The sequence below is a fragment of the Ovis canadensis genome, chromosome X (genome assembly GCF_042477335.2).
Source record: "Ovis canadensis isolate MfBH-ARS-UI-01 breed Bighorn chromosome X, ARS-UI_OviCan_v2, whole genome shotgun sequence".
Taxonomy (NCBI): Eukaryota; Metazoa; Chordata; class Mammalia; order Artiodactyla; family Bovidae; genus Ovis; species Ovis canadensis.
The window spans coordinates 60,260,455-60,283,238 of NC_091727.1; positions in this window are offsets into that span (position 1 = coordinate 60,260,455).

Genomic DNA, 22,784 nt, shown 5'->3' on the forward strand with positions numbered 1-22,784 from the left:
TAAAGAGAGATTAGAAAGAAATAGTGTAGTAGGAAAATTAGTGGAGAAAAAGAGGCTGAATAACTTGGTTTACGTGGAATACCAATAAAACTCCAAGACAAGGAATTTGTACCACCTACGTAGGCCACAGGCATCTTTCTGTTCTCCTGAAGGATAGGAGGCACTGAGCCCTCCCCAGTCCGATATTAGAAGCCCAGGCAACATTAGCAGGCTTGGTGAGTACCCACGTTTTAGATGGGAATTCAGCAAGAAGGGAAAAGAAAGAACAACATGGGGGAATCAGTCTTTCCAGAAACTGATCCCATTTCTTTATTTTTCAGGTTTGCTTATATACTTTTTGTTATACATAGGGATGAATACAGAGTCACACAGGGGTCAGCAGACCTGACTCGTCAAAATCAGGTTTTCATATAAATGTATACAAAAGTTTTATGGGTTTCACATCATTATCTGGCCATGAGGCCTGATGTTATTTTATGATCCTTTATTTCTGATAACGGTCAGTCAACCAAAAAACTTAGTTTTTCCAAGGGTGATTTTTTCTTAAACCAGGCGCCACCTTCCAAATAAAGTTGTATTCCTATAGGGTGAGGCTGTGTGGGTTACAATCAAGAAAAGGAATTTACTTAGCCTAAGGTTTAACATGATTAATCTTAAATGTTAATACTTATTTCTCCTATATGCTAATTATATTCATTATAAGGGCAGGGAATATATATGGAGATTTAGCAGCAAATATTGGCTCAACAAATGAAAACCCTTTACCAATATAATTTATAATCAATCTACTATCCTATACTAATAATTTTCTGACTTCTCAAAAGAGTCTGTATATAGAAAGTTTAAAGCATCTCATGCCTCTCACGGTTGGGAGGCTGTAAACAATCACATGTGGCCGGACGAACCTGCTCAGGCAGGCTAGAAAACCTTCAGAGGAGTTTGTAAGTTGAAACACTCTTGTCACGCGAGGAATTTTTATTAACTGGAGCTGCAAGTTAACTCCTTCTCCTAGAGAGGTGGTGGGAGAACAGCTCCCTGTAAAGTCAGAGGTATAGGTGAGAGCATAAAACAGACTCTGGTTTTGGGGGTAGATGCTGGGGAACAGAGGGTTTCCTGAGGCTCGATCCTGCCTTTGCATATGCCGAAGCCTCCTTCCTCATGACCTTTGCCATGGGCGGAGTTCCTCACGCTGGCTCCTGGCACTGCTTCATTCCGTGTTCCAAGGCCAAATTTACCTGTTACTCCAGGTAGCTCTTGAATTCCTACTTTTGAATTCTAGTCCTCTATGATGAAAAGGACATCTTTTTTGGGTGTTAGTTCTGAAAGGTCTTGTAGGTCTTCATAGAACCGTTCAACTTCAGCTTCTTCAGCATTACTGGTTGGGGCATAGACTTGGATAACTGTGATATTGAATGGTTTGCCTTGGAAACGAACAGAGATCGTTCTGTCATTTTTGAGATCGCGTCCAAGTACTTCATTTCAGACTCTTTTGTTGACCATAATGGCCACTCCATTTCTTCTAAGGGATTACTGCCCACATTAGTAGATATAATGATCATCTGAGTTAAATTCACCCATTCCAGTCCGTTTTAGTTTGCTGATTCCTAAAATGTCTGACGTTCAGTGTGACCTAATTAAACTGAAAAGCTTTTGCACAATGATAGAAGCAATAAGCAAGGTGAAAAGATAACCTTCAGAATGGGAAAAAATAATAGCAAGTGAAACAACTGACAAATAATTAATCTCCAAAATATACAAGCAGTTTATGCAGCTCAATACCAGAAAAGTGAACAACCCAATGAAAAAGTGGAGAGAAGACCTAAACAGACATTTCTCCAAAGAAAACAGAGATATGGCTGATAAACACACACACAAAAATGCTCAATGTCACTCATTATTAGAGAAATGCAAATCAAAATCACAATGACGTATCATCTTGTATCAGTCAGAATGACCATCATAAAACGTCTAAAAATAATAAATGCAGGAGAGGGTGTGGCGAAAAGGGAACCCTCTTACACTGTTAGTGTGAATGCAAATTGATATAACCACTATGGAGAACAGTATGGAGATTACATAAAAAACAGGGAATAAAAATACCATATGGCCAAGCAATCCCAATACTGGGCATATGCCCTGAGGAAACCACAACTGAAAAAAACGCATGTACCCCTAATGCTCACTGCAGCTATATTTACAATAGCTAGGACATGGAGGCAACCTAGATGTTGCAGATGAGTGGATAAGGAGGTTGTTATACATATACACAATGAAATATTACTCTGCTATTAAAAAATAATGCATTTAGGTCCATTCTTATGAGGTGGATGAACCTAGAGCCTATATTACAGAGTAAAGTAAGTCAGAAAGAGAAAGACAAATAATGTAAATTAACACATACATACATAATCTAGAAAGATGGTTTCAACAATCCTACGTGAAGGGCAGCAAAGGAGACACAGACCTAAAGAAAAGAATTCTGGACTCAGTGGGAGGAGAGGGGAGGATGATTTGAGAGAATAGCAATGAAACAAATATATTACCATGTATGAAGTAAGTACCATGTGTCTGTGCAAGTTTGATGTATGACTCAGGGCACACAAAGCTGGTGCTCTGTGACAACCTGGATGGATGAGGTGGAGAGGGAGATTCAGGATGGAGGCTATACAAGTATACCATGTATATTATTATTGATTCATACTGATGTATTGAAAAAACCATCACAATATTGCAATTATCCTCCAATTAAATAAAAAAAATCAAAGAAAGAAAAAAGAAAAGATAATGCTGTGTAAGTCCTATACTCAATATACCAACAAATTTCGAAAACTCAACAGTGTCCACACGACTGGAAAAGGTCAGTTTTCATTCCACTTGCAAAGAAAGCAATGCCAAGGGATGTTCAGACTATTGTACAATTGTGCACATTTCACGTGCTAGAAAGGTAATGCTTAAAATCATTCAAGCTAAGTTTCAACAGTATGTGAATTGAGAACTTCCAGATGTACAGGTTGGGTTTAGAAAAGGCAGAGGAGCCAGATAAAATTTTCCAACATTTGTTGGATCATGGAGAAAGCAAGGAAGTTCCAGAAAAAACATCTATTTCTGCTTCATTGACTATGCTAATGCCTTTGACTGTGTGGATCACAACAAACTGTGGAAAATACTTAAGAGATGGGAGTACCAGATCACTTTACCTGTCTCCTGAGAAACCTGTATGTGGGTCAACAAGCAACAGTTAGAACCAGACTCGGAATAACAGACTGGTTTAAAATTGAGAAAGGAGTAGGGCAGGTTGTATCTTGTCACCCTACTTATTTAACTTATATGCAGAGTACATCATGTGAAATGCCAGGCTGGATAAATCACAAACTGGAATCAAGTTTTCCAGGAGAAATAACAACCTCAGATATGCAGTTGATACCACTCTAACAGCAGAAAATGAAGAGAAACTAAGGAGCCTCTTGATGAGGATGAAAGAGGAGAGTGGAAAAGCCGGCTTAAAACTCAACATTCAACAAAGTAAGATCAGAGCATTTGGTCCTATCAATTCATGGAAAATAGAAGAGGAGAAAATGGAAACAGTAACAGATTTTATTTTCTTGGGTCCCCAAATTACTTCAGATGGTGACTATAGCCATGAAAGTAAAAGACACTTGCTCCTTGGAAGGAGAGCTATGACAAACCTAGACAGCATATTAAAAAGCAGATACATCACTTTTCCAAAAAATGTATGTATAGTCAAATATATGGTTTTTCCAATAGTCATGTACAGTCATGAGAATTGAACCACGAAAACAGTTGCACACCAAAGAACTGATGCTTTGGAATGTGGTGCTGGAGAAGACTCTTGAGAGTTCCTTGGACTGCAACAAGATCAAACCAGTGAATCCTAAAGGAAATCAATCCTGAATATTCATTGGAAGGACTGTTGCTGATGCTGAAGCACCAATTCTTTGGCCAACTGATGCAAAGAGCCAATTCATTGTAAAAGACCCTGATACTGGGAAAAATTGAAGGAAAAAGGAAAAAGGGGTGCCAGAGGAAGAGGTTGTTAGATATCATCACTGATTCAATGGACATGAATTTGAGCAAACTCTGGGTGGTATTGGAGGACAGAGGAACCTCGCGTGTGTCCATGTGGTCGCAGAGTCAGACATGACTTAGTGACTAAAAAAATAATAATATTCAAATAAAAAGAAATAGTAAGCTATAGAATCAGGGCTTCATCAAACAGATTTCCAGTCTCTTGAATAACATTGAGGAAAATATAGTCTTTTGACACTGAATTAGGAAAAGATTTTCTACAAGTGCATTTCTTTATTTCCTGTACCCCATGTAGGCCTTTTCTATACAGTGTTGATATCTTCTTGTGAAGAGCTGAAATAAACTGGATCCTTAGACAAGACAGAAAATGGGATGTAAATCACCAATTTTAAATTCCAGTAAAAAGTGAGAACTGGCTGAAGATCATATTGCAAATTTACCAACAAGTTTTAGAGGATTACATATAACCTAAGTTGTCTGCCAACTGCAAAGAACAACTTTTCTGATATAATCCTATTTGCTGACACTCAGGGCAATCAAAAATGTCTTCTTGCCTTTGTACTTTTCTTGACAGAATAGATCCACTGCCCTTTGAGGAGAAAAAGGTCACTTTCCCAGATCTGAGAAGCCCATGTAAAGATGTGTTTCAGACATCACACTTTTGTTACAAGGCAAATCATTTTGAGGAATGCAATTTTTCAATATGTAGTAAAGGATGTTAGAAACACACATTGGCTTTGATTTAGTAAACCCCTTTTGATAATTCATTCTAAGGAACCATAAAAAGTATAAACATACTTTTATGCATAAAGATGTTTATTACAGTGTTGAGGTTTATAATAGTACCATATTGCAAATAATCTCAATGTCTAATAAACCTGCTCAGGTTCAAATAAATCATAGCATGATGGGGTATTATGCAGCCATTAAAATGATGTTTACATGGAGCTGTAAAAGGGAGATTAGACTGTATTTTTCATATAAAGAGAAGAGCCAACTCATTGGAAAAGACCCTGATGCTGGGAAAGAATGAAGGCAGGAGGAGAAGGGGATGACAGAGGATAAGGTGGTTGAATGGCACCACTGACTCAATGGACATGAGTTTGAGCAAGCTCCAGGAGATGATGAAGGACAGGGAAGCCTGGCGTGCTACAGTCCATGGGGTCGCAAAGAGTTGGACGCAACTGAACGACTGAACAACAACTCATAGAAAATGAGAACTATATAAATTTATATAACAATCACACAATTATATCATGAATACAACTATGTCAACACTTAAGTACAGAAAATAGAAGGAAACATATCTAAACATTAATGATGATTATTATTATTTAGTAGAACAATTGATTATTTTTCTTTCTTTAATTTTTGTATTTATCAAATTTTCTATGATGAGCATATACTGATCTTAAAATCTGGGGGAGGCTCTCTCTCTCTATATATATAGACAGGTATATAGACTGATATACATATAGAATATATATATATGTGTGTATATATATATATATATCAGTTTTAAGGAAAAAAATGGTTATTTGAAAATTTTCTTTTTAACATTGGTGTGTGTTGGAATGAAAAAAGGAATACCTAGGAAGGGGAGGAGTCTGAAGTGGAACTAGTTGATGGTTCTGCAGCCGCTCCATACGAATAGAGAACTGAGTCTTCTAGATGCATATACAGTGACCTGAAGACACTGGCACAAACTGTATACATAAAACTTCAGCTTCACCCAAGTTCCTTGTGAAATATGAACACACTATTCAACTTGTTGGTCATCTAATATAGCTAATGATGAAAATGTATTACAGGATCCCTGTGTCATTCAAATAAAACTTAGGTGTCTGGTCTAGGATTAAATGACTTGGGGATCTTGAGCAGTATGAAAGGTTGAGTTTCTTCACATGTCCAAGACCAGAAACTAATATCTGTAGCCTAAAGAGACCAAATTCTATTGTCCACTATCAGAGTGAAGGAACTATGAAAATGCTTTATCCTGGTCAAGTATTACATTTGGTATAATTGTCAGTTGTCCCTGTGTCATAATTAGATTGACTATATCCCTAGATCCTTTTTGCCAATCAATCCATGGCTGGGTGAAGCAATGTGGCAAGTTTGTGAGGAAAATCTTAACCAAATTAACATACTGACTCTGTAGCCCATTGCTTTATGGTCTTAAACCTCGTGGTTAATGCTCAAAAATCAAGGTGAAAGATTTCACTGCCTATGTAAGCCTTTGTAGATTCTTGGCTGTAAGAGAACTTCATTGACATGGCTCCAGTAACAACAAAAAAAGTAATAACAGTGGTTAGATGACCAACACCTGACAGCTGGATCTATTAACAAAAGTTCCTATCCCCTTAATATCTGAGCATGCAAACATATAAAGATTTTTCACTTTTAGCTCACACACTGAGAATGAGAAGGGAGACCTCTTTAAAAAAACAACAAAAATATACCACTAAGAAATATAGAAGAAATGACAGAATTAGAAATCAGAAGAAAAAAAATTTAGCTAAGTAGAAAGTAAAAGTAAGGAGATAGATCAAGAAGCTAGAGTACAGGACTTTGAGCTCATATTCCCCCATAAGTATATGAAAAGATACATCTATAGATGGAGTAGCTCTCTCTGCAAAGAAACTGAAGACTGGCAGGAAGTAAGAAAGGAGACACAATCAGCTAGGGACCCACACCCCTAGCAGTGGACACAGAAGAGGAGGGGACATCATGGGCTCAGGGATCTTCCCTGGGGAAAGAGGGAAGACCTTCATGCCACATATTGGCACCCTAGCTTTGCAGTCCAACAATGAGAAGATGAGTCCCCTTAGCTGGTTTGAAAGCCAGTGGGACTTATAAGAGGGCTCTAAGAAATGAAGACTCCACTTGAGAAGAGCACATGCACTCACTTGCTTACTCCTAGGAACAAGGTAGAGGGTGCAGATTGAAAACACCTGTGACTGGCTCAGAAAATACCCCAGCCTGAACTGAGTTGCCTGCTTCAACGTCTCTTGCTCCCTCACAGCTCTCTACAAAGGTGAAGGTTATCACTGCCAAGGAGAGTGTACATACTTAGGAAACAGCCAGCTTGGACCTCACTTTGCCTCTGAACAGGGTGAAGTCAGCCATTACCAGTACACACACAGAGGCAGCAGACTAAAAACTGCTTGGAACTCTGACCTAATAGCCAGAATCATCCCAGTGCAGGCCCTGGCCCATGCCAGGTGCTGGTTCCAGCCCTCCCTCCACCCCCGACTCTGGCACTACTCTCCACTGGGGTGAAGGTGTCTTTGCCCAGGAGAGTGCACTCTGATCTGGCCTTGCCTTTAAACAAGGTTAGGGTGGCCATTGCCATGGTACATGCAAAGGCAGCAGATTAAGAGTTGCCTGAAGCTTTGAATAGCTTGCCAAGACTGTACGAGAGCACACATCAGGCCCTCCTTGCTCCAGCACTGCTCCCCACTGAAGTGTCAGTGCTGTTGTAAGGTGGGGGGCAGGGGTGGGGAAGTGCAAGCACGTGGAAAAAGCAAAGTCAGCTTGGACCTGACCCTGCCTATGTATGGGGAGAAGGTGGCCTTTCTTAGCACAGGGCAACTATGGATTAGAACTCGCCTGGAGCTTTGACTGGTTTTCCTGAACTGTTCCAGCACATATCCTGGCACACACGGGGCACCCATCCCATCCCCTCTTGCTCTGGCACTGCTCTACAATAGGGCAGAGGTGCCTGTGCAGCAGGGAGGAGGGAGGGGAGGGAACTTATACTCAGAGGGAATGGAACCAGCTTGGACTGCCCTTAAGGGCATCTGCTTAGGGCTGGAAGTCTACTCCATATAGGGCAGTGACTGCCACTGAACAGAAGAGAAGCCCTAGCTCATATCTAGTGCTGGATCTAGTCCCTCTATCTGCATCCCAACCTCTCACCAAGGTTGTAGCTGCCAGCACACTCTGGGGAATAATCTGACCTGTGCTCTCCCACACCTAGCTCTCCCACCAAAGCCACTGGGCACAAGCAGACTACATAGAACACTCACATAAGCACATCCCTTCAAACTCACAATAGGTAACCATTTCACCTACTTTCATAGAGACAGAGAAAGTTTAGCAAAATGACAAGATAGAGAAATGTGTTTGAAATTAAAAAAGGGAAAAAACAAGGAAAAAACATGAAAACTCTACTAAAACAAGAGATAATTCACCAGATAAAGATTAAAGCATTTCTTTTTATAATTTTGTGTATTTGTTTTATATTTTTTTTCTTTCAGTTTGCATTCTGCTTTTGGATTTTTGCTAGCTTTCTTTTTAATTGTATAATTTTGTTTTGAGGTTCTTTGGTTGTTCTCTTGTGTTTTGCTTTTAGTTTTGCAGCATTTCTCTGTGTTTCTTCATTTCTTTTCTTTGTTTGCTTTTGCTTTTACCATTTATCTTAGTTTATTTATCTATTCATTTATTTCTTGTTTTCTTTTGCCATCCTATGTGGCTTTCGGGGTCTTTTTTTCTCAGCCATGTGTCAGGCCTGAGCCTCTGTAGTGGTAGTGCTGAATCCAGGGCACTGGACTACCAGAGAATTCCTGGCCCTAGGGAATATTAATTGATGAGAGCTCTCCATGAAATCTCCATCATGACTGCAAGACCCAGCTCCACATAACTGTCTCCATGCTCCAGTGCTGGATGCCTCATGCCAAACAACAAGCAAGACAGAATACAAACTCACCCATCAGCAAAATGCTGTCTAAAGTTTTACTCGGAGAAGGCAATGGCACTCTACTTCAGTACTCTTGCCTGGAAAATCCCATGGACGGAGGAGCCTGGTAGGCTGCAGTCCATGGGGTCGCTGAGGGTTGGACATGACTGAGTGACTTCACTTTCACTTTTCACTTTCATGCATTGGAGAAGGAAATGGCAACCCACTCCAGTGTTCTTGCCTGGAGAATCCCAGGGACGGGGGAGCTTGGTGGGCTGCCGTCTATGGGGTCCCACAGAGTCGGACATGACTGAAGCGACTTAGCAGCAGCATTAGCAGCAGCAAAGTTTTACTAAGCTCACAGATATCCCAAAACACTCCAGACATGGCCCAGACCAACCTAAGGACAAGATCCAGCTCCACCCACCATAGCACAGTCCATCCCATCAGGAAACTTACATAAGCCACTGGATCAACTTCACCAATGGGGGGCAGACACCAAAAGCAAGAGGAACAAATACATTTAGCCTTCAGAAAGGAACCCTCAAACACAGTAAATTAGACAAAATGAAAAGACAGAAATACATGTTTCAGACAAAGGGGCAAGATAAAAATGCACAAGATCAAAAAATGAAGAGGAAATAGGCAATCTACCTGAAAAGAAATTCAGAGTAATTATAATGAAGATGATCCAAAATCTCATAAATAAAATGGAGGCATGGATATTGAAAATACAAGCAAATTTTAAGAGTACCTAGAAGAATTAAAGAACAACAGCAGCAAAAAAAAAAAAAAAAAAAGATGAGAAACACAATACCTGAAATGAAAAACTAGAAGGAATTAATGGCAGAATAACTGAGGCAGAAGAATGGATAAGTGAGCTGGAAGATAGAATGTTGGAAATAACTACCAAACAATTGAATAAAGAAAAATGAATGAAAAGAAATGAGGACATTCTCAGAGACTTCTAGGACAACATTAAATGCATCAACACTCGAATTATAGTGGTCCCAGAAGAAGAAGAAAAGAGAAAAGTTCTGAGAAAGTAATTGCTGAGATTGTAATTCAAAAAAAATCTGTAACATGGGAAAGGGAATAGCCACTCAACTCCAAGAAGTGCAAAGAATACCATACATGGTAAAACCAGGAAACACACCAAAAAAACACCAAAACACATACTAATTATAATAACAAAAATTAAATACAAAGAAAAATATTAAAGGCAGATAAGGGAAATCACGGAGAAGGTAATGGCATCCCATTCCAGTACTCTTGCCTGGAAAATCCCATGGACGGAAAAGCCTGGTAGGCTACAGTCCATGGGGTCGCAAAGAGTTGGCCATGACTGAGCAACTTCACTTTCACTTTTCATTTTAATGCATTGGAGAAGGAAATGGCAACCCACTCCAGTGTTATTGCCTGGAGAATCCCAGGGACGGCGGAGCCTGGCGGGCTGTCGTCTATGGGGTCGCACAGAGTCGGACACGACTGAAGTGACTTAGTAGCAGCAGCAGGGGAAAGCAAAAACAAAACAAAACAAAACAAAACAAAACACAAGAGAATTCCCATAAGGCTATCAGCTGATATTTCAGCATAAATTCTGCAGGCTAGAAGGGAGTAGCAGGATAGATCTAAAGAGATGAAAGGGATAAACCTACAGTGAAGATTCTTTTACCAGCAAGGATTGCATTCAGATTTGATTAAGACAAGCAAAAGCTAAGAGAGTTCAGCATCATCAAATCAGCTTTACAACAATTGCTAGAGGAGGATCTTTTTTTTAAAAAAGGGAAACACAATAGAAGAAAAAAGATATGTAAAACAAATCCAAAACAATTAAGAAAATGGTAATAGGAACATACCTATTGAAAATTGCCTTAAATGTAAATGGATTAAATACTCTCCCAAAAGACACAAATTGGCTGAATGGATACACAAACAAGACTCAAATATATGCTGTTTTCAAGACACCCACTTCAGACTAAGGGATACATACAGACTGAAGGTGAGGGGATGGGGAAAGGTATTCCACGTAAATGAAAATGAAAAGAAATCTAGAGGAACAATTCTCATATCAGACAAAACAGACTTTAAAATAAACACTGTTACAAGAGACAAAGGACAGTAGACAATTACCAAGGGATCAATCCAAGAAGAAGATATAACAATTGTAAATATTTATGCACCCAACATAGGAACACATCAGTACATAAGACAAATGTTAACAAATATTAAAGGGGAAATGGACAGTAACAATAATAGTGGGGAATTCAGCAGCCCAGCTACACCAATGGACAGATGATCCAGACAGAATGTTAATGCAGAAACACAAGTCTTAAATGACACATTAAACCAGATATATTTAACTGATATTTATAGTACATTCCATTTGATAGCACCAGCATAAACTTTCTTCTCAAGTGCACAAAGAACATTCTCCAAGATTGACCATATCTTGGGACACAAATCAAGCCTCAATAAGTTTAAGAAAATTGAAGCCATATCAGGCATCTTTTGCAACCACACCTCTTTGAGATTAGAAATCAATCACAGGAAAATAAAGTTGTAAAAAATAAAAACCCGTGGAGAATAAGTGATATGCCATGAAATAACCAAGACACCACTGAAGAAATCAAACAGGAAAAAAAAAAAAAAGCCCAGAAGAGAATGACAACGAAAACTCAATGACTCAAAACCTCTGGGATGCAGCAAAAGCAGTTCATTTTTTCTTAATATAAATTTATTTATTTTAATTGTAGGCTAATTACTTTACAGTATAGTATTGGTTTTATCATAAATTAGCATGAATCCGCCACAGGTGTACATGTATTCCCCATCCTGAGCACCCCCCCCCCCACCTCCCTCCCCATCCCGTCCCTCTGGGTCATCCCAGTGCACCAGCCCCGAGCATCCTGTATCATGCATCGAACCTGAACTGGCAATTCGTTTCACATATGATAAATATACATGTTTCAATGCCATTCTCTGAAACCATCCCACCCTCGCCCTCTCCTACAGAGTCCAAAAGACTGTTCTATACATCTGTGTCTCTTGCTGTCTCGCATACAGGGTCATCATTACCATCTTTCTAAATTCCATATGTATGTGTTAGTATACTGTATTGGTGTTTTTCTTTCTGGCTTACTTCACTCTGTATAATCGGCTCCAGTTTCATCCACCTCATTAGAACGGATTCAAATGTATTCTTTTTAATGGCTGAGTGATACTCCATTGTGTATATGTACCCCAGCTTTCTTATCCATTCGTCTGCTGATGGGCATCTAGGTTGCTTCCATGTCCTGGCTATTATAAACAGTGTTGCAATGAACATTGGGGTACACGTCTCTCTTTCAATTCTGGTTTCCTTGGTGTGTATGCCCAGCAGTGGGATTGCTGGGTCATCAGGCAGTTCTATTTTCAGATTTTAAAGGAATTTCCACACTGTTCTCCATAGTGACTGTACTATTTTGCATTCTCACCAACAGTGTAAGAGGGTTCCCTTTTCTCCACACCCTCTCCAGCATTTATTGCTTGTAGACTTTTGGATAACAGCCATCCTGACTGGCTTGAAATGGTACCTCATGCATTTCTCTGAAAATGAGTGATGTTGAGCATCTTTTCATGCATTTGTTAGTCATTTGTATGTCTTCTTTGGAGAAATGTCTGTTTAGTTCTTTGGCCCATTTTTTTGGTCATTTATTTTCCTGGAATTGAGCTGCAGGAATTGCTTGCATATTTTTGAGATTAATTCTTTGTCAGTTGCTTCATTTGCTATTATTTTCTCCCATTCTGAAAGCTGTCTTTTCACCTTGCTTATGGTTTCCTTTGTTGTGCAGAAGCTTTTAATTTTAATTAGGTCCTGTTTGTTTACTTTTGCTTTTATTTCCGATATTCTGGGAGGTGGGTCATAGAGGATCCTGCTGTGATTTATGTCCGAGAGTGTTTTGCCTATGTTCTCCTCTAGGAGTTTTATAGTTTCTGGTCTTATGTTTAGATATTTAATCCATTTTGAGTTTATTTTTGTGTATGGTGTTAGAAAGTGTTGTAGTTTCATTCTTTTACAAGTGGTTGACCAGTTTTCCCAGCACCACTTGTTAAAGAGATATCTTTTCTCCATTGTATATTCTTGCCTCCTTTGTCAAAGATAAGGTGTCCATAGGTGCGTGGATTTATCTCTGGGCTTTCTGTTTCATTCCATTGATCTATATTTCTGTCTTTGTGCCAGTACCATACTGTCTTGATGACTGTGGCTTTGTAGTAGATTGATTCCTCCACGTCCATTCTTCTTTCTCAAGATGGCTTTGGTTATTTGAGGATTTTTGTATTTCCACACAGATTGTGAAATTATTTGTTCTAGCTCTGTGAAAAATACCATTGGTAGCTTGAAAGGGATTGCATTGAATCTGTAGTTTGGTTTGGGTAGTATACTCATTTTCACTATATTGATTCTTCCAATCCATGAACAGGATATATTTCTCCATCCCTTTGTGTCCTCTTTGATTTCTTTCACCAGTGTTTTATAGTTTTCTATATATGTAGGTCTTTTGTTTCTTTAGGTAGATATAGTCTTAAGTGTTTTATTCTTTTTGTTGCAATGATGCATGTAATTGTTTCCTTAATTTCTCTTTCCATTTTCTCATTATTAGTGTATAGGAATGCAAGGGATTTCTGTGTGTTGATTTTATATCCTGAAACTTCACTATATTCATTGATTAGGTCTAGTAATTTTCTGGTGGAGTCTTTAGGGTTTTCTATGTAGACGATCATGTCATCTGCAAACAGTGAAAGTTTTACTTCTTCTTTTCCAATTTGGATTCCTTTTATTTCTTTTTCTGCTCTGATTGCTGCGGCCAAACCTTCCAAAACTATGTTGAATAGTAGTGGTGAGAGTGGGCACCCTTGTCTTGTTCCTCACTTTAGGGGAAATGCTTTCAATATTTCACCACTGAGGATAATGTTTGCTGTGGGTTTGCCACATATAGCTTTTATTATGTTGAGGTATGTTCCTTCTATTTCTACTTTCTGGAAGGTTTTTATGATAAATGGATGTTGAATTGTGTCAAAAGCTTTCTCTGCATCTATTGAGATAATCATATGGCTTTTATTTTTCACTGTTGATGTGGTATATTACATTGACTGATTTGCGGATATTGAAGAATCCTTGCATCCCTGGGATAAAGCCCAGTTTGTCATGATGTATGAATTTTTTAATATGTTGTTGGATTCTGATTGCTAGTATTTTGTTAAGGATTTTTGCATCTATGTTCATCAGTGATATTGGCCTGTAGTTTTCTTTTTTGTGTGGCATCTTTGTCAGGTTTTGGTGTTAGGTTGATGGTGGCCTCATAGAAGGAGTTTGGAAGTTTACCTTTTTCTAAAATTTTCTGGAAGAGTTTGGCTAGGATAGATGTTAGCTCTTCTCTAAATTTTTGGTAGAATTCAGCTGTGTAGCTGCCTGGACTTGGGCTTTTGTTTGCTGGAAGCTTTCTGATTAGTTTCAATTTCCATGCTTGTCATGGGTCTGTTAAGATTTTCTATTTCTTCCTGGTTTAGTTTTGGAAAGTTGTATTTTTCTAAGAATTTGTCCATTTCTTCCAAGTTGTCCATTTTATTGGCGTATAATTGCTTACAGTAGTCTCTTATGATCCATTGTATTGCTTTGTTGTCTGCTGTGATCTCTCCATTTTCATTTCTAATTTTATTGATTTGATTTTTCTCCCTTTGTTTCTTGATGAGTCTGGCTAATGGTTTGTCAATTTTATTTATCCTCTCAAAGAACCAGCTTTGGCTTTGTTAATTTTTGCTATGGTCTCTTTTTTTTTCTTGTGCATTTAGTTCTGCCCTAATTTTTAAGATTTCTTTCCTTCTACTAACCCTGGGGTTCTTCATTTCTTCCATTTTTAGTTGCTTTAGGTGTAGAGTTAGGTTATTTATTTGACTTTTTTTCTTGTTTCTTGAAGTATGCCTGCATTGCTATGAACCTTCCCCTTAGCACTGCTTTTACAGTGTCCCACAGGTTTTGGGTTGTTGTGTTTTCATTTTCGTTCATTTCTATGCATATTTTGATTTCTTTTTTGATTTCTTCTGCGATTTGTTGGTTATTCAGCAGTGTATTGTTCAGACTACATATGTTGGAATTTTTAATAGTTTTTATCCTGTAACTGAGATCTTATTTTACTGTATTGTGGTCAGAAAAGATGCTTGGAATGATTTTAATTTTTTTGAATTTACCAAGGCTAGATTAATGGCCCAGGATGTGATCTATCCTGGAGAAGGTTCAGTGTACACTTGAGAAAAGGATGAAATTCATTGTTTTGAGGTGAAATGTCCTATAGATATCAGTTAGGTCTAACTGGTCCATTGTATCATTTAAAGTTTGTGTTTCCTTGTTAATTTTCTGTTTAGTTGATCTATCCATAGGTGAGAGTGGGGTATTAAAGTCTCCCACTGTTATTGTGTTATTGTTAATTTCCCCTTTCATACTTGTTAGCACTTGTCTTACATCTTGTGGTAGTCCTATGTTGGGTGCATATATATATTTATAATTGTTATTTCTTATTCTTGGATTGATCCTTTGATCATTATGTAGTGTCCTTCTTTGTCACTTTTCATAGCCTTTGAAGTCTATTTTATCTGATATGACTATTGCTACTCCTTCTTTCTTTTGGTCTCTATTTGTGTGGAATATCTTGTTTTTGTATCCATTCAGCCAGTCTTTGTCTTTTGGTTGGGACATTCCACCCATTTACATTTAAGGTAGTTATTGATAAGTATGATCCTGTTGCCGTTTACTTTATTGTTTTGGGTTCAAGTTTATACACTCTTTCTGTATTTCCTGTCTAGAGAAGATCCTTTAGCATTTGTTGGAAAGCTGGTTTGGTGGTGCTGAATTCACTCAGCTTTTGCTTGTCTGCAAAGCTTTTGATTTCTCCTTCATATTTGAATGAGATCCTTGCTGGGTACAGTGGGGTGGATTTCTTCTCTCTGGAGTGCAATGAAGTGTCTGGTAGTGAGTTTTGAGATGTCTCTGGATTTGGTGTGACTTTAAGCAGCCTGTATATTGAAGCTCAGGGCTATGTTCCTGTGTTGATGGAGAATTTGCATGGTATGTCTTGCTCTGGAACTTGTTGGCTCTTGGGTGGTGCTTGGTTTCAGTGTAGGTATGGAGGCATTTGATGAGCTCCTATCGATTAATGTTCCCTGGAGTTAGGAGTACTCTGGTGTTCTCAGGATTTGGACTTAAGCCTCCTGCCTCTGGTTTTCAATCTTATTCTTATAGTAGCCTCAAGACTTCTCCATCTGTCACTTCCAAGGTGGTTCACTCTGTTTTAGCTTTTTCTGTTTGCTGGTCTCTTCAATGTTTAATTTCCTCCCTGACACAAGGGGGCGATGGTGGACCCTTTTTAAGGCTCACTTGTTCAGTCGTGCTGTGGGGAGGGAGGAACTGCAAACAAATAACACTGGCGTGTGCTTGCAGTGTCTCAGCCACACTGGATTTGCCCCTGCTTATGGCGTGTGTGCTTTCCCAGTCTACACTGCTTAGGCTCTAGGTTGCTCTGCCTGGAACTCTCTGAGGCTGGCAGTGGGTTGCATGCACTTTCCAGGTCTAAACCACTCAGGTTCAGGTACTCAGGTACTCCACAAAGGTTAAGACTCAGTTGGGCCTACATTTTGTGCCCTTCCTAGGTCCGAGCCGCTCAGGTGACCAGTTGTTTGGCGAGCGTGGTCGCTGTGATTTATCACCTCCCCTGTCCCTGTCACTCGGTTTTCTGGGTGTACAACCAGCGCACCTTCACAGATGGATGTCAACCGTCCAGAATCCCAACAAGTCTTGGTTAGCAATGAAGCCTGCTTGCAGTTTGGTAGATGATGCCTCTCTGGGGCCGCGATTGCCCCCTTCCACCTCTGGTTACCCTCACTTGCCTGTCTCCAGCAGGGGATGGGCTGGTCTGCAGCCGGCTAACTCTAGTCAGTCCTTTGTTCTGTGAGCGGGCCTAGCGGTGTCTTATGTTAGGGCTTTTCACGGGGTAGCTATCCTACAGCCTGGTTTGCTATCTCAAGTTAGTTCCCTCAGATTGCCTTTGGGGCACTTAGGCCTGGTCCTTACTCTAAGCAATGAAGCCCATGCCACCCTGCCCAGCCCCTGCTTGCTAGTGGTGGATGCAGGCGTCTGCACTGCTTCTCCAGTAGGAGTTACCATTGGGCACATAATCTGTGGGTTTTATATATTTATTTTTCCTCCTGGTTATGTTGCCCTCTGAGGTTCCAAGGCTTGCCACGGACTCGCCAGTGAGAGTGTTTCCTGGTGTTTGGAAACCTCTCTTTTTAAAGACTCCCTTCCCGGATGGATCTCCATCCCTACCTCTTTTGTCTCTCTTTTTATCTTTTATATTTTTTCCTACCTCCTTTCAAAGACAATGGGCTGCTTTCCTTGGTTCCTGATGTCCTCTGCCAGCATTCAGAAGCTGTTTTGTGGAATTTACTCAGTGTTCAGATGTTTTTATTGATGAATTTGTGGGGGAGAAAGTGGTCTTCCCATCCTAGTCCTCTGCCATCTTAGGACTGCCCTCCCAAAAGTAGTTCTAAGAGGGAAGTTTATAACAATATAATCCTACCTCAGGAAAAACAAAAGTTTCAAATAAACAACCTAACCTTACACATAAAGCAGCTGGAGAAAGAACAAATAAAGTTCAAATTAGTAAAAGGAAAGGAATCCTAAAGATCAGAACAGAAATAAATTAAACAGAGACTAAGAAATCAGTAACAAAGATCAATGACTAAAACCTGGTTCTTTGAGAAGGTAAAAAAATTAATAAACATGTTTAGTCAGGCTAATTAAGAAAAAAGGAGAAAGGACTCAAATTAATAAAATTGGAAATAGAAAAAGGTGAAATTACAACGGACATCCCAGAAATACAAAGATCATAATCAATTACTATAAGCAAATATATGCCAATAAAATGGACACTGTGGAAGAAATGGACAAATTCTTAGAAAGGTACAACCTCCCAAGACTGAATGAGGAAGAAATAATTTGAACATACCAATCACAATAATGAAGTTGAAACTGTCATTAAAATATCTTCTAACAAACAAAAGTCACGATGAGATGACTTCAAAGGTGAATTCTATCAAACATTTAGAGAAAAGCTAACTCCCATACTTCTCAAACTTTTCCAAAAAAGTTCAGGGAAAGGAGCACACACAAGCTCATTCTTTGAGTCTACCATCATGCTGATACCAAAGCCAGACAAATATATCATAAAAAAGAAAATCACAGACCAATATTATTGATGAACAGAAGGCAAAAATCCTCAACAAAATACTAGCAAACAGAATCAAACAACATATTAAAAGGATCAAACATCATGATTAAGTGGGGTTTACGCAAGGGATGCAAGGATTCTTCAACATATGCAAATAAAACAATGTGGTACACCAGAACAACAAATAAAAGGATAAAAGCCATATGATCATCCCAATGGATGCAGAAAAACCTTTATAGAAAATTCAACACCCACTTATAATAAAAAATCTTCTGAATGTGGATATAGATGGAACCCACCTCAACAAAATAAAGGCCATATAAGACAAACCCACAGCAACACAGAAAACATCATTCTCAATGGTCAATAATCAAAAGCATTTTCTGTAAGATCAGGAGTAAGACAAGGATGCCCACTCTCATCCCTATAATTCAACACAGTTTTGGAAATTCTAGCCATGGCAATCAGAAAAAAATAAATAAAAGAATCCAAATTGGAAAAGAAGTAAAACTCCCATTGTTTGCAGATGACATAATACTACACACAGAACATCCAAAAGATGCCATCAGGAAACCATTTCAGCTTAATCAATGAATTCAATAAAATTCCAGGAAATAAACTTGATGAAATCTCTTTCATTCTTATACACTAACAATGAAAGATCAGAAAGAGAAATTATCATTTACCATTGCAACAAAAAATAAAATACCCAGGAATAAACCTACCTAAGGAGGCTACAGACCTTGTTCATAGAAAACTATAAGATACTGATGAAAGAAGTTAAATACAACACAAACAGGTGGAGAGATTTACCATGTTCTTGAATTGGAAGAGTCAATATTGTGAAAACGACTATACAACAAAAAGAAACCTACAGATTCAATGCAATCCTTATCAAATTACCCATGTCATTTTTCACAGAATTAGGACAAAATTTCTTTTCTTTTCTTTCTTTCTTTTTTTTTTTACAATTTATATAGAAAGACAAACCACAAAGCAATCTTGAGAGCAAAACATGGAGCTGAAGGAATCAGACTAACTCCTTATTATACTACAAAGGGACAGTAATCAAGAGTGTATGATACTGTTACAAAAACAGAAATATAGATCAATGGAACATGATAGAAAAACCAGACATAAACCTTCGCATCTATGGTCACATCCTTGAAAAAGATGGCAAGAATATACAAAGGATAAAAAACAGTCTCTTCTACAAGTGGTGCTGGAAAAACTGACCAGCTACATGTAAAAGATTAAAATTAGAACACTCCCTAACAAAATACACAAAAATAAACTCAAAATGGACCAAAGGGAGATGGAAGAAGATGATGGAGGAGGAATATGGGGAGATCACCTGCCTCTCCACAAATACATCAAAAATTCATCAGAATATGGAACAACTCCTATAAAATAACTTCTAAACAACAGCAGAAGACTCAAACCTCCAAAAATGGAAGCCAGTCTCCTTTGAATGAGGTAGGACAAAAGATAAAGACATAAAAAGAGACAAAGGATTTCACTATGGGAGCTTGGGCCCCAAGGAAGGGAGGGAGTCTTGAGGTAAAGTTTCCATGCACTAGGAAACACCCTCACAGGTGGAGCCAAGGGGGAGCTACAGAACTTTGGAATGCCATGCAACAGCTGGGGCTCAGATGGCAAAACACAGAGAAAAATCACTACAGAAATGTGTGCTGCTGCCAAACATCACTTTTCAGCCAGCGAATAAGCAGCTCACAAGCCTCAGCCCTGACCAGAGGGTGGGGGCAGGGAGCTGAAAGAAGCTGCTAGCAAGCCTCTGCTTGCATCACAGGGTGGGTGTGGGTTGCCAAGGCTCTGGCAAAGATCCCAGGGAGAAGTCTAGGTTTGTAGCCCTGAGAATATGCTGAGAGGGCTACTTTGGCACAGCTGCAGAATTAGACATGACTGCCGCTGCCAAAGCCTGGGAAGGTGACTGAGGGAGTGGACAAAACACTGCTGATGCAGTCTGGACCCCAGAGGTGGCAGCTCCCAGGCACAGGTTACTGCCTGCACCTTGTTGGGAGCTTAAACAACTTGGCTTCTCCTAGGGACGCACAAACTGGGAGAACTAACGACCTGCCTCAGACTGTTAACAGCATTCAACAGGTTTCTATTGTCCCAGGCATTCCCTGGTACATCCCAACTGTGGCTGCCATATCCTGCCTCTCTCTAGCCCAAGAAAGCAAATGAGCCCTAATTGAGCCTTGGCCTTCACCTGCTCTTGTCCAGGCAGGGAACAGACTGTAGACTTTAGGGGAAACTGAACTTTAGGAGCAAGCACAAGCTGGAATAAGGCCAGATCTCAGACTGAACTAACCCCATACCGCCCACAACAGGTCCAGAGAAATTCTGATATATTAGTGGACTTTGGTGTAAGTCTTATGGGTGTTCTGGGCTGACGAGTGTTGCCTTCATCAAGAATCTTGGGGACGTGCCTTCTGCACTGTGTAGCTTGGGAGGTCTTGGAGCTATAGTAGGAGCTGAGCCTGAACTCCTGAGTTGGGAGACACTAGTCCAGGACTTTAATCTACCAGAGAACTGCAGACCCCAGGGAACATTAATAGGCAAGAGTATCCCCAAAGGCCTCCATTTCAACACCAAAACCAAGCCCACTCAAAGGCCAGAAAACACTGTTGCCCAGAAGCCGCCCACCAATTCTTCAACAAAACAGAAACACAGAGGAACAAGATAGCAGAGGAATAGGTGGACATGGAGTACATCTCTCTCCATGGATACATCAGGAATACACCTTCAGACACAGAATAGCTTGTGGAACACCAGCAGAGAGTGGGCAGGAGTACATTACCACTGGAAAAAAATATATAGAACCATGCAAACTAGGTAAGACAAAGGAAAAAGGGGGAAAGAGGTGAGTTGGTGGGACTGGACCTGCCCTTGGCAGGTGGGGGAACTGAAGCAGGTGTCCGACCTCTACATCAGGGCAATTGTTTGGGATAGAGGAGAAATTTGAAGCTGAGAGTGAAGCAGTTGATCTGTGACAGTCCAAATGGAATGATAATCATACAGACAATTGCTGCCACAGCCATACATACCCTGGACAGGGATGTGGGTCCTCTAGAAGGCACAGTGGCTGGGAACTATAGCATAGGGATTGTGGAGCAGTCCCAGGGTGAGTTTGGTGTTGACTGCGGGGAGATGGCCAAAGGGGATGTGAGGGAGGAGATTGTGGTGGGAAACGCCTGTGAAGGGAAACCACGCAGCCATGGCGGCAAGGCAATACTATTGAGTCATGGATAGGGTGTGGAGCTATCACCGTAGCCTCTCTATCCTCACACACCAGCATCTGAACAATAGAGATCCTGGCCCTTCAACCAACTGACATGCTGAACAACAGAGTAGGACACCAGCCAGGAGACCCCTTAAAGTGCCTGATGTGCTGAACGATGGAGAAGGACCCCAGCCAGAGGAGCCCTTTAAGTGCCTGAATGGGCAGAGCAATTGAGAAGGACCAGACAAAGAGGCCTTCTGATTGATAGCTTCCAGAGGCTAGAAAAAAATTCTGATAGGGCCATAGCTACTGTGGCTGAGGCAGTCTGTTAACACAAACTTGTTGCCACCAAGGTCCCCACGACCCAAGCAGCTGCACCACCTTCATGCTCAACCCTCACTGGTGCAGAGCTGCCACAGGTTAGAAAAAAGCTAAATAGCGCCATGTCTCCTGTGACAATAGCAGCTGGGGAGGCAAGGTGGACTGTGACTCCCAGCAAGGGAAAGGAAGCCGAGAACAGAGACTTAAAAAAAAAAAAAAATTCTTATACATTGACTTGTTCTGTAGATGCTTCTATTTTTTTCTTTCTTTTTTCTTTTTCCTCCCCTTTTCCACTCTGTTGTTGTAGTTGTTGATTTTATTAGTACTATTGAATCTATTGAAGCTTTTGAGAAATTTTTTTTTATCATCGCATTGTTTATTTTTGTTATTATACTTTTGCCCCTACATTGGCCTTTTGCAGTACTATGGGTTTTTCCTTTTTTCTCTTTTTTTTACTTTAAATTATTTATTATTTTTTCTACATTTTGTTTTACTTTTCCTACTATTCTGTTCCCATTGCAGTTAATCTTTAATATATATAAATCTTCTTTATCTACCTCTATTTCATTTTGCATTTCTACTCTGTCCTTCTTTTCTTTCTTACATTTCTTTTTTTCCACAATATTTGTTAGTTTGTTTTACTTCTGATGCTTTATTACACAGTTTGCATCTTGCTTTAGTTTTATTTTCCAGGCTTGTACTTTAGTTAGTTTTGCTCTTAAGTGATGGATATAATTTTTGGTTTCCTTTGTTCACCAGATCAACCTATTGGACCATTTTCTGGACTGTTTTGGTTTTATTAATGGGTGTACATGTATGTGAGTATATCCCATTATTTTAGCTATTATTTGCCTAATTTTGTAATTGCCATTTGTCTGGGGTGTATCTTTTGTTTCTCGCTTTTGTGTATTGTTTTAATTCCATTTAATGCCATAAAACCATCTGTGAAATTACCATTCCCCAGCCAGAGATCAAGCCCTGAACCTTTGGAGTGGGAGCACTGACTCCAAAACCCTAAACTACCAGAGAACTCCTAACCCCAGGAAGTATCCAATAGTGAGAACTCCAACAAAGGCAAACAATTGCATACAAGACCCAGCATAACCCAACTTCCAGTAGCACCCTGTGCAGGACACCTCATCCAAATAACAAGCCAAACAAGACAAAAATACAAACCCAGTCTTCATCAGACAGGATTACCATCTCGCTCAGCCCTGCCCTTCAGAGG